Genomic DNA, 13,781 nt, shown 5'->3' with positions numbered 1-13,781 from the left:
TGTAGGCAGAACTGAAAAGGTGTGTGCGAGCAAGGAGGCCTACAAACCTGACTCAGTTATACCAGCTCTGTCAGGAGTAATGGGCCAAAATTCACCCAATTTATTGGGGGAAGCTTGTGGAAGGCTACCTGAAACGTTTGACCCAAGTTAAAATATTTAAAGGCTACCAAATACTAACCGATTGTATGTACACTTCTGACCCACTGGGAATGTGATGAAAGGAATAAAAGCTGAAATAAATTATTCTCTACTATTATTCTGACATTTCACATTCTTAAAATAAAGTGGTGATCCTAACTGACCTAAGACAGGGAATTTTTACCAGGATTAAATGTCAGGAATTGTGAAAAACTTAGTTTATATGTATTTGGCTAAGGTGTAAGGTGTAAACTTCCGACTTCAACTGTACACAACCATGTCTCAAGGCTTAAAAATCCTTCTTTAACCTGTCTCCTCCCCTTCATCTACAGTGACTGAAGTAGATTTAACAATAAGGGATAATAGCTTTCACCTGGATTCACCTGTTCAGTCTGTCATGGAAAGAGCAGGTATTCCTAATGCTCTTGTACACTTAGTGTAACTACATGGTACATTTAAAACATTCTCTTTAAATAACATGTACTGAAAGAATCAAGCATTGAACAACAAAGCTTGTTTTGTATGTAAATAATAATACACCTATACAAGTCCATACACACTCGCACACACACACACACAATATAATTCCAGTCTACTCGGAATACAGTGTACAGTTATTGATACAGTAGTTGACATTACTATCTGTTCGTTGTCAGAAAGGTCCTGTTTCTGCCGTCTGGTTTCCAGCTCAAACAGAAAAAAAACCAGCAAAGAGTCACATACAAATCCAAACAAATATCACATATGGAACTAGATCCTAAACCAGATGTTGTCCCATTTACACTGAGATCCATAACTGTCCTGATCCTGTTTGTGGCCTGTTTATGTTCCAAATCTTCATTCAGAATAAGTGAATAGGATACTCAGAAATAGAGAGGATGCTCTGATAGTCAGTCACATACATTCACAGTTTAGCTACAGGTTGAGATCTCTGACACAAATGTAGGCCTGTGATGCAGGTTCTAATCCAGATCATGTAAAATTCAGTTGGGGATGCTCAGGGACTTTTTCTGATTATTCTGATCACATTTTTAATCCAGATTCTAATCCAGATTAAGATTCAGGTGGAGATGTTCAGTGTCTTCCCATTGAGGGTCATGAAGTAGAGTTTAGATACATCTGATTTAGACATGAGGAGGAAGAGGAACGGGTCCAGGCATGCAGGCAGCACAGACACACTGCTACCTTGAAGTAGCCATAGAAGCTCTCCTCTCCGCCCTCCAACAGGCGTATGTAATGCAGGAAGTGGAGGGTCGCGGCGGGGCCGAAACATGCCACGAAGATCACAAACACCAGTGAGCTGGCCTTGACATACAGTGTCCAGTCGTGGTGCGAGCGGTTGAGTTCTCGGACGATCCGTGTGTAACACACAGCCATTGCCACCAGGGGGACTAATAGACCCAGGATTGTCAGGCCCATATTGTAGTAGAGCAGAGGAGCATGGGAGCTGTAGTCTCGGGGGAGTACATCATGGCAGGTGGTAAGGCCGAGCTGGGGTAGGCGGTAGCTCTGACGGACCAGTAGTTTAGGTATGACGGCAGCCCCAAACACCCCCCCACACAACCAAACTGGCCCAAACGGTGCACGCCATCTTGGGAAGGCTCTTGTAGAGGAAGGGGTGCACCACAGCCAGGTAGCGCTTGATGCTAAGGCAGGCTAGCGTGTGGGCCGAGCAGTAGAGGTTGCCGTAGAAACAGTGACAACGTGACAACTGTGACAACGCGGCAGGCAGTCTCGCCGAACATCCAGTGGTTGCCGTGGAGATGGTAGTGGGCCTTGAAGATGAGAGAGAGGAGGAGGAAGGGGTCGGAGACGGCCAGGCTGCAGTAGAGGATGGTTGATGACACTGTCCTGACTTTAGTGGCCCCGGCAGACAAGATGGCAACGTTGGCCGGGATCCCCACGACAACAGCCAGCACGTAAATGCAGGGTATGACCCGTGTGCTCAGAGGGCCGGCAAGATACGCCGCTGTGTCATTGCTTAGCAACCGCAGCGCCGGAGGGGTAAGGGCAGAGGGGCTGAGGAGGGGAGAAGAATGGGGTGCTTGTTGTGTCTGTGTCTGTTGGGTTGCATTAGGGAGAGAGACAGACTTTAAGAGGAGGAGTAAGGGCAGAGGGGCTGAGGAGGGGAGAAGAATGGGGTGCTTGTTGTGTCTGTGTCTGTTGGGTGGCATTAGGGAGAGAGACAGACTTTAAGAGGAGGGGTAAGGGCAGAGGGGTTGAGGAGGGGAGAAGAATGGGGTGCTTGTTGTGTCTGTGTCTGTTGGGTGGCATTAGGGAGAGAGACAGACTTTAAGAGGAGGAGTAAGGGCAGAGGGGCTGAGGAGGGGAGAAGAATGGGGTGCTTGTTGTGTCTGTGTCTGTTGGGTGGCATTAGGGAGAGAGACAGACTTTAAGAGGAGGAGTAAGGGCAGAGGGGCTGAGGAGGGGAGAAGAATGGGGTGCTTGTTGTGTCTGTGTCTGTTGGGTTGCATTAGGGAGAGAGACAGACTTTAAGAGGAGTGGTAGGGGCAGAGGGGCTGAGGAGGGGAGAAGAATGGGGTGCTTGTTGTGTCTGTGTCTGTTGGGTTGCATTAGGGAGAGAGACAGACTTTAAGAGGAGTGGTAGGGGCAGAGGGGCTGAGGAGGGGAGAAGAATGGGGTGCTTGTTGTGTCTGTGTCTGTTGGGTGGCATTAGGGAGAGAGACAGACTTTAAGAGGAGGGGTAAGGGCAGAGGGGCTGAGGAGGGGAGAAGAATGGGGTGCTTGTTGTGTCTGTGTCTGTTGGGTGGCATTAGGGAGAGAGACAGACTTTAAGAGGAGGAGTAAGGGCAGAGGGGCTGAGGAGGGGAGAAGAATGGGGTGCTTGTTGTGTCTGTGTCTGTTGGGTGGCATTAGGGAGAGAGACAGACTTTAAGAGGAGGAGTAAGGGCAGAGGGGCTGAGGAGGGGAGAAGAATGGGGTGCTTGTTGTGTCTGTGTCTGTTGGGTTGCATTAGGGAGAGAGACAGACTTTAAGAGGAGGAGTAAGGGCAGAGGGGCTGAGGAGGGGAGAAGAATGGGGTGCTTGTTGTGTCTGTGTCTGTTGGGTTGCATTAGGGAGAGAGACAGACTTTAAGAGGAGTGGTAGGGGCAGAGGGGCTGAGGAGGGGAGAAGAATGGGGTGCTTGTTGTGTCTGTGTCTGTTGGGTGGCATTAGGGAGAGAGACAGACTTTAAGAGGAGTGGTAGGGGCAGAGGGGCTGAGGAGGGGAGAAGAATGGGGTGCTTGTTGTGTCTGTGTCTGTTGGGTGGCATTAGGGAGAGAGACAGACTTTAAGAGGAGTGGTAGGGGCAGAGGGGCTGAGGAGGGGAGAAGAATGGGGTGCTTGTTGTGTCTGTGTCTGTTGGGTGGCATTAGGGAGAGAGACAGACTTTAAGAGGAGGGGTAAGGGCAGAGGGGCTGAGGAGGGGAGAAGAAAGGGGTCTGAATACTTTGCGATTGTACTGTAGATATTGATTGCCTGGAGTTCCGTCAACCTCTCAGATAAGTTTTATTGATGGGAATTAATTTTACAGCTGTTAAAGGAATAGGATTATGGCACCGAATTGAACCGCCACTCTTTTTGAATAGAGATCAGATTTTTTTTTATGGGTTAAGAGAACTACTCTATTGGTTTACTGATCAAGTCACTTGGGTTATTTAGTCAAATAGAGGGTACAATTCTAGTAAACTTTCTATTACGGAATCATATATAGTGAGGTGTATCCTCGTGAGACTTAGCAATTCATTTTTGTATATCCACTCTCTAGTGGATATCAGTTCTGGGTCCGTATCTCTGAGGCTATACAAGACACTGTATGAAGTCCTGTTGTCCCTTTGAGAGGACAGTATGGGCTTTTCAATGATATCACTTGTGGGAGTGTGACCTTATCTTCCTAGTTCTTAAAATAATGGCTGCCATCCCCTTGAATGAGTCGGTGCGTCCAAACTTTTGACTGCTACTGTATCTTCTGAGGAAACTGGCACAAATAATTATGTTTTTTCCGATCGCACAAATAAAATTATATAATGAGTCAGCTGTTCAACAGATTATTCATATTTCTAAATAAAAACGCTGTCTTTACATCTATGTATTGTGTGAGTGGGCGATGGTGCAGACGCACTCTCTCAAAAAAACACGTGTCCCATCATCTTTCCTGTAGCTCAAAGACGGGTTTACAAGAAATATCCCCACTTACGTCTTTGTCTGAAAACAAACAACATCCGCTCAAAAAGACACACTATGCCTGCTGTGTCCCTCATTTACTGGTAAATAATAAATGCTACATGTCCAACAGAACAACAACAATGGCACGTAAGCCGTTTTTTACCCCCCAAGCTTCCCCCTCATGTTCAAACAAAACTGATAACCTCAACTCCCATTTGTTTTATCAATTATATCTCAAACATTGTATTTATTTTTATCATCTCAGTTCCCGTCAGGCCCCAGCAGCTACCAGGTGTGACCCTGTGGCCTATCTTGTTCTTCCTGTGTCTCTGACGCACAGATGCTGGGACACAACAGAGAGTCTCATCTAAACATCTATGTGGACCCCTCTCACTAAAAACATTGTATTTGGTTCAAAACATTCTCTAAGACCTAAATCTCAACTGGAGTTGTGTATAAAGGGTGTGACCAGTTGAGGATCTCCTAAGTATAACATTGGATGGTCAATAATCATGGTCAAGTCCAATTCACAAAGTTAGGGGAGATGGAGAAACAATTTGGAGAAATTCTAGGTGTACCACCTTTAACTGCAAATAGAGTTCTACAATCAATGACATGCATGTCAGTCTTTCCTGGTTGAGGGTCAACGAGAGATGAACTGCTTCTCTTGTAGTTGTTTTGAGAAGTATTACAGTAATGAACATTACAGATTCTCTACATAAGCAAATAACATTCAGCTCAGACACACAAGACATGCAATCAGGTTTCTCTTCACAGTTACAATGTCCAAAACGAATTCACGGCAACACACAGTATTATATAGAGCCATGATCACAAATTACTTGAGCAAACCGTAAAATGACCTTTTAAAAAATGATTAAAATGTATCTCAGGGAATGGCTGGGACTGTGAGGGGACAAAAAAATGTGTTGTATTGTTTGTATTATTTGTTAGTTGTATTGTTTGTATATCATTGTATGTAAAAAATGTTGACTGTCCTTGTCTATCAGTGTATCAGTGTTTGTTAATTGTCATGTTTTTGTGTGGACTCCAGGAAGAGAAGCTGCTAACGGAGATCCAATTAAATAAACCAGAGAACCCTCACAGAGAGCCACCCAACCAGAGCGACTTGACTCACGCCGTCTGTCCGTAGAGGAGCACCTGTCGCGTCTGTGACGTCATGTTGCCGTTAACACCATTACTGGTGAGTCATCCAGAGATTAGGTACACTGTTAGACCATACGCTCTGAGGGTACACTCACTGAGCAACTGTGCAGTTACTTCCTCTTGTACATAGACTCTAGTATGTCTTTTCTATTTCTTTGCCATGTCCAGTCAGTGTGCCCCCTCTGTAAACCACCGCTGACAGATATTTTTTTTCTAAATAATTATGATAAAACGTGGGCAAAAAACATATGTTTAATAATGAATTTAACATTGACACTTTTACAACAGGACAATCTGAGGGGGCAGGTGCCTTTTTGCCCCTATGAGCATGAAGCCATTGTCACGAAAATAACAGTGTGTTACAACACAAGTATAAACAGCTGTATCAAAATGTACAAGCATTGCATAAACAACAACAGTTTGAGGGAATCGGTCCGTTCACCAACCAAATGTTTAATATCCATCATTTTTATGCTTATTTATTTGAATTGCGCGCCCTCCAGTTTCACCGGAAGTTGTCCCGCTAGCGGGATGCCTAGCCCTAAGTGAACACTTATTTGAACTTTTTTTTCTTAAATTCTTTTAGCATTGTTGGTTAAGGGCTTGTAAGTAAGCATTTCACTGTAAGGTTGTATTCGGTGCATGTGACAAATAACATTTGATTTGATGATTTGATGTGACAGCAGTCTACTGTCCTTTCTCATACAGTCCCATGGGCTGTTGCACTGTTTGTGTGTGAGTAGGCGTTTAGATTAGATCAGTGCGGTTTTGGGGTTGAGGTTCAGACTGTGGTTGTTTCCGCTGGTGGTTGTGGGGCTGTAGCCTACAGGATGAACTTTGCACCGCTGAACTTTTGGCACAAAAGCTAAATATACTTCATTCAAGATGTAAATGATGAAGCTGTTCATTTCATTTTTGAAACTTCATTTCAATTATAGTAACAGACTCTCACCTTGGTTGGTGAATGGACATGGGGGGCTACATGGGGGGCTACAGTGTAATTGACATGGGGGGGCTACAGTCAGGGTTCCAACAGATAATAAGTAATGTTCCTCACTTAATTTGTCAATTTGGATGTTTTCCCAGTACTGCCCCATTCCTGGTAGCCTGGCTGGTCATTCTGTGCCTGTTATATAAACTTGTTTAGATCTGGGCTGCATCTTAATCCAGCAAAGTTCTCTCCTAGAATCATCCCTAGCCAACTAAAGTAGGCCAGGGAGCTAAGCATGCTGGATACGTGGCAGCATTATTTATATCACTTACAGCTGTCCAAGTGTCTCACATCTGTAGAGGGTAGTGAGCAAGAACAGAACAGAAGGTATGGAACGCAGCCCTGATCCGATGCCATAGTTGAGACCTGGGCTCTGTGTTATTATAGTCAGTATCCTGCCTCCTCCCTTAACAGGAATGAGCTGATGTTAGTTTTGGATCAGCTAGTGGTCTTCTGAGCAACGTGACCCAACATAGGGTGCTGTTTTGAAGTCCAGCTGCATCTACAGTGGAGAGGACAGAATATGATGTGATATATAACACACACATGCAAGCACAACATGCATACTAAAAGACGCCCCCCCCCCCCCCCCCCCCCCCCCCCACACACACACACACACACTAAAACACAAACATACACATTAAAAACACACACACTTGCGTATGGGAGAGTATGGGAACTGAATACATAACATTACATAATAAATGATCAACGATCAAAGCATATTGGGGACAGTTTCATCAGATTGAAAATCCTAATGTTTCCCTAATGAGTGAAGTATGAGGGAGTTAAGAGAGCGAGAGACAGAGAGTTTGTTGTTTGAACCCAGGGAGTCTGGTTCTGTGTTTTCTCACTGAGTCATGCTTCCCCTCCCACCCACACACACTCCCACTAATTCCACACGCATGCACGCTCGCACGCACGCACACACACACATACACACTCCAACACTCCCACTAATTCCACACACAAACACACGTACACCCACACACAAACTCCTACTCAATTGTCCCGACACGGCAATAACATTTCCCTCTTCAGAGGGCCTCTGAGTCCCCCATACAGCCAAGCCCAGCTCAGCATAATCTAATAGATGACAGTGATGAATGCTCTGACCATTTACTTGTAAAATCAAAGTACAGGTGCAGTATTATTTGTGTTTTTGAGGAGTTTGTACAGTTTTAATATTTCAATATTTTCTGGGAGGAGGTGCTCTTGTTCTCCATGGACTTTACAGTGTCCCAAAACATTTTGGAGTTAGAGCTACAGGATGCGAATTTCTGTTTGAAAAAGCTAGCCTTTGCTTTCCTGACTGACTGCGTGTATTGGTTCCTAACTTCCCTGAATAGTTGCATATCGTGGGGACTATTCGATGCTATTGCAGTCCGCCACAGGATGTTTTTGTGCTGGTCAAGTGCAGTCAGGTCTGGAGTGAACCAAGGGCTATATCTGTTCTTAATTCTGCATTTTTTGAATGGGGCATGCTTATCTAAGATGGTGAGGAAATTACTTTTAAAGAATGACCAGGCATCCTCGACTGATGGGATGAGGTCAATATCCTTCCAGGATACCCGGGCCAGGTCGATTAGAAAGGCCTGCTCGCAGAAGTGTTTTAGGGAGCATTTTACAGTGATGAGGGGTGGTCGTTTGACCGCGGACCCATAGCAGATACAGGCAATGAGGCAGTGATCGCTGAGATCCTGATTGAAAACAGTTGAGGTGTATTTGGAGGGCAAGTTGGTCAGGATAATGTCAATGAGGGTGACCATGTTAACGGATTTAGGGTTCCTTGATGATTTGATGATTTTTTCCTTGATGAACTGGCCTTCCCACCTCATTCACTGGCTCTGGCACTGGCTAAATAATGTCATGTGATCTCCGGGAAAGAGAGGGGACCATAGCCAGACAGGGCCAGAGCTCTGTTAACTCAATCACAGGATTCAAAGACACCTTCCTATATACACATACACGCAGACACACAAGCACACACACCCAGACAGCCGGCTGGATACAATAGCATCATATTTAATGTGCCTCTCTAGACAGGAAAGACATGAACAGATAACGCATGGTGGATTTGCAGCTCTCTGGACTCTGGTGCTGCTTTATGTCAACATTAGATTATCCAGTCTCTTCCATAAACATGTCTTTCTTACGTGTTGTCTTTGTAACTGTCTCCTATGAACCTTTCCCGGCAGTTCGTGGCCGTTACCATTAAAATGTCTGATTTGGGAATCGTTAAACTGGAAGGCAGATCCCACCTAACCCAATTACAAGCCATCTGTATGAGTTACTTGACACTGTGAACCTGATTCCAGGTGGTGAATAGGTGTGTCAAAGTTCACAGTTATGTTCTGATACCGTTACATTCAATGTCATGTCATTAGATAGAGGTTGATAAACAGCAGGCACAATCAGTCTAGCTTGATTCTTTGTCAAGAACTGGCTTCCACTGGCTTCCCTGCTTTTTAAAGTCAGCTACAAACAATATGTTCCCACTGGGCACACACTGGTTGAATGAGTGTTTTGAAATTACGTTGAAATGAAATTACATTGAACCAACATGGGATAGACATTGAATTGACATCTGTGCCCAGTGGGTTATAGAATGAGGTTGACAGAGATGGTTCAGTGTTTCTGTGAATTCCTCTCCACACAGGAAGCTATTAGTTTTTTTCAATTGCTTACAAGCATCAGTCAATACTGAAGCCATTTTTTCAAAACTCTTCACACAGTTTGCATTACCAACATGCATCTTGGCCAAACAGTTATTCTCACCTCCAAAACTCACTCAAACCCCCAAAACACTTGATGCATGCTTCAAAACAAGCTTCTTCGACCATAACACAGGCAACAATTCTCACTCAGAAAGCATACGTTGTCACTCATAATACACTGACCTAAAACACACTAACAACAGGAAGCATTACATAAATGCTGAACTTCTCTTTAAAGTTCAAAAGATTTTTCACAAAAATCAGTATAGAATAAGAATCACACCTCACTTTATTGACTGTACTAAAGTATATGTAACAAGAATTAATAAAAAATGCAGCAATTTGCTTCAGTAGCCTTTATTTATTATATATATTTGCATATAGTAATTTACTTGTGAAAAATAAAAAGTTGAAACAAAAAGCAAATTCCTGAAATTCCAGGGATGCAATAATAATTACAACAACAAAAAACATCAACATTAAAGTATAATCACTCATACTGTACAGTACTGTGAGGGTTCTAGTTCTCCCTCTCTCCTGTATTTGGCCACAAGTTCTCATCAACATCATATCTTATGTCTTCTCTGGTGATGCATCTTGGAAAGTATCTTCTGGAATGTCTAACCCAACCCTGGCAGTCTTCAGGAGAAGTGTCTCCACACCCTGGCAGTCTTCAGTAGAAGTGTCTCCACACCACCCAGGCTGCTGGGTTCAGAGAGAGGTCGTAAATTCCTGGAGGAGGTTATCTCCTCATGGCCACAGTATAGAGACAGAGTGAATTTTCATAGAGAACAAAGGAATTTCTTCCACCTCACAGAACCTGAGGTCCGAAAAACATTTAAGTTCAGGAGAAGGAATAAAAGATTGGTGAAGAATCCGTTTGGTACAATTTTGTGAAACTCTTGGGAAACAATACGGCCACTTTACCATAACGCTGTTTATATAGTAGCCTCAGATATGAGGCTTACATCTAATTGTTGTATAAGATGAATGAGTGAGGATGATACTGTTTGTGAAATTGTATAATGTGATTTTGGACTGTTTAATGAAGGAAACTCCAATTCCCTTTTGAGTTTAACTAAATCAGAGGACCGCCCATGAGCACAGTTATGGTCGGGCATCCTGGAACAGGCCCTTTTCTGCAATTCCAAATAAAACCCCCACCTTGAGAATTTCTCAGCAGACCATGTTGCTCTCAATTATAATTATCAACTCTGTAGTGACTTCTCAGCTGACCCCCACTCCCCCACTCGTGCAGATAACCAACCATTTATGACGTTTGGAATGAGACTAATGTGAGGTAAAGAAGAATTCATTAATCAGAAGACTATTGATCAGATATGAAAATATCTGAAAAGTTATATTAGGAAAATTATAACTTTGTAATCTGAATATTTTCCTTGGTGCCCCGACTTCCTAGTTAATTACAGTTACATGATTAAGTTTAATCGCGTAACAATAACTACAGAGAGTCTTTTGATAAAAATTAATCTTCACTTTAATGATGCAAAAGACACAACAACTGACATCCTGGGATGTGCACACAAACCAGTCTGACAGCAACAGAGTGGTGGAATGCCACACAATCCCACACAACAACGAAGGTAGGGGAGTTTCTTGCCCCTCTCTCCTCTGCTTGCACAAGTCAATTATGCAGGTCATCCAGAAAATAAATGAGCCACTCTGTATTGTAGGGGCCAATGAGTGGTTTGTGTAACAGCGGGCCAATGAGTGGTTTGTGTAACAGCAAACCATTATTGGACAGAGCTGCACACTTTGATGTTCACTCTTCTCTGGCCTGGGACATCCACGGTTGCTCTCTGTCCAATCACATTTCTTCCCCTGCAGCGTGTTTTTGCCAAGTTGAATCCAGCTTCATCCACAAAGATGAATGTACAGTCGTGGCCAAAAGTTTTGAGAATGACACAAATATAAATTTTCACAAAGTTTGCTGCTTCATTGTCTTTAGATATTTTTTGTCAGGTGTTACTATGGAATACTGAAGTATAATTACAAGCATTTTATAAGTGTCAAATGCTTTTATTGACAATTACATGAAGTTGATGCAAAGAGTCAATATTTGCAGAGTTGACCCTTCTTTTTCAAGACCTCTGCAATCCGCCCTGGCATGCTGTCAATTAACTTCTGGGCCACATACTGACTGATGGCAGCCCATAATCCATGCTTGGAGTTTGTCAGAATTTGTGGGTTTTTGTTTGTCCATCTGTCTCTTGAGGCTTGACCACAAATTCTCAATGGGATTAAGGTCTGGGGAGTTTCCTGGCCATGGACCCAAAATATCGATGTTTTGCTCCCCGAGCCACTTACATATCACTTTTGCTTTATGGCAAGATACTCCATCATGCTGGAAAAGGCATTGTTCGTCACCAAACTGTTCCTGGATGGTTGGGAGAAGTTGCTCTCAGAGGATGTGTTGGTACCATTCTTTATTCAAGGCTGTGTTCTTAGGCAAAATTGTGAGTGAGACCACTCCCTTGGCTGAGAAACAAACCCTAATTCTTCAAGAGAGAGATACAAGATAAGTGTGAAAATATTAGTGTAAACTAACATCTCACAGTAAACAGCTGACTGTGTAATGGCAAACCATTGTTAATCCCACAGTAGGACAGTTACTTCATTGCATACAGTACTTTATTATTGTATTGCCTTGTGGGAATGGTATGCCACAGATGACCATAATAAGTACCGTGCTGAGAAATAATTTGTTAAATCTTCCCAAATCGCAGACTGAAGTTGCCCGAGAGGCTTTGACCAACTCCACTCCATCACCTTGGGGAATGTACAGCGACAATAACATGAACTTGACTTTGTCACAGTCAGAGGAATTCAGGCCTCTTTGAATGAACAGCATAGTAAGGTCCAGATGAAGGATTGTCCCCAGACACTTCAGTGGACCCAAGCCTTCATGGTCGGACTGTTACACAACTTTCCTGAGAGAAATAATGAGGAAGGCGAGAGAGAGTTGTTGTACTTCGCAATCAAAGTCTACATTCCAATGCACTAGCATACCAATGCACTAGCATACCAATGCACTGCTCCATCCTAACTAAGTGGTATGCTAGTAGTGTGAATATTCGGAGTAGAGCCTTATCACACTCTACCAGAGCCAATTAGACTTCTCCAAACAACAGGTTAACCACTAACCAGCGGCAAAATAAGTGTCACTAAACCACTCAAGTAACTTAGTCGCTGATTCACTCTGATATAATCAATGAAGTCTTCTGTCAGATTGGATCAGATGGGCTGGATAGAGTGGAGTCTGACCCATGGAGAGAGTAGAGGTGTCTGTTGACCTACAAGGAGACTTAGGTCATATCCAGTGCAAGGTGTGCTGCAGGGCAGTCAGATTAGCTTCTTAGCAACAGTTTTCCACAATTGTTTACACGTTTGCTGAATCTTTGGCCCAGTTTCACAAAACACAACCAAAAAATGCAAAACTCTACAAAGCTCTAGCAAAAGCAAACACTGCATTCAAAACCGTTTTTCTCTTTCCAAAATGTTTTTTGCATCAAAATGACACACATGCGTCATATGAATAGATCTGTCTACCAACCAACACACTTATGTGCTCAAAACACTACTGTGAATATCCCATCAGTAGGTTTATGCCGTTTGCATTTTCAGTGTTACACTGTAGCCTGTTTTGTAAAAGATTGTTACAGTAATGTATACCTACTAAAATATACATAAATGCAATACAGTAACAAAAACATTGTCATTAAAATGCAGTATTTTTGAATACTTGTGTTTTGTATGTAACACTTTCCATACTCAACAGCAGAAATCCAGGAAAATCATTCAGTAAGATAAAGGGTTTTCTGTACAAAAAAAAGGAATGGCTGTTTCTTTCAAAGAATCTTCTGGAGTGACGGATCCAGCCGCTGAAAGCCCCCCAGGAACATGCATCCTCTATTGCCTGGAGAAGAGGCATGCGTGCGAGGGGATGGAGGTCATGCACCTTCCTTCGCCATGCCGAAAAACTCTTCAGTTGGCTTTAGGAATGGGGAATATGGTGGGAGGTACAGAACAATAAACTGTGGGAGGTCGATGAACCAGTTGCGGACCAGAACAGCCCGGTGGAAACTCACGTTGTCTCAGATGACAACATACCTGGGCTGCTCTGGTCCACACCTCTGCTCCGCTGAAATGAGGATGCCATGTAGTGTGTCCAGGAATGTGATGAGAAGGGGGGGTGTTGTAGGGACCAAGGTTGGCATGGTGATGGAGGACACCTTGCTGGCTAACGGCTGCACACATGGTGATATTCCCTCAACACTGTCCAGGAACATTATTGGCCATTATGAATGTTCCGTCCCCTTCTTTTGGCTAGGTTGAAGCCAGCCTCATCAATGTGAATATAAATGTGCTGAATTACAACGGCATCCAGCTCCAAGACTCTCTGAAACAGACAAGACAATATGTGACATACCTAGAGCAGTCAATATGGTGAGGCACAATACACTGGATTACAGTACTGTAATGGGTCTATACAGTGCTGATATGATAGTAAATTCAAAGTACAGTACTTGCAAAATATTTATAGCGCTGTTCTTTAACAATGAGTTTTGCTCAAATGGCTC

General features: G+C 43.5%; 1 pseudogene; it reads right to left on the bottom strand.

The window, feature by feature from the left end:
• Positions 1–1,198: 1,198 nt before the first annotated feature.
• LOC110522830 (proteinase-activated receptor 3-like) lies at positions 1,199–5,487 on the bottom strand (annotated as a pseudogene).
• Positions 5,488–13,781: the final 8,294 nt, after the last annotated feature.

This window comes from Oncorhynchus mykiss, chromosome 5 (assembly GCF_057628025.1).
Source record: "Oncorhynchus mykiss isolate SJ-2025 chromosome 5, ASM5762802v1, whole genome shotgun sequence".
Lineage (NCBI taxonomy): Eukaryota > Metazoa > Chordata > Actinopteri > Salmoniformes > Salmonidae > Oncorhynchus > Oncorhynchus mykiss.
The sequence above is the reverse complement of the archived record's forward strand: the minus strand, read 5'-3'. Positions and strand labels throughout refer to the sequence as shown.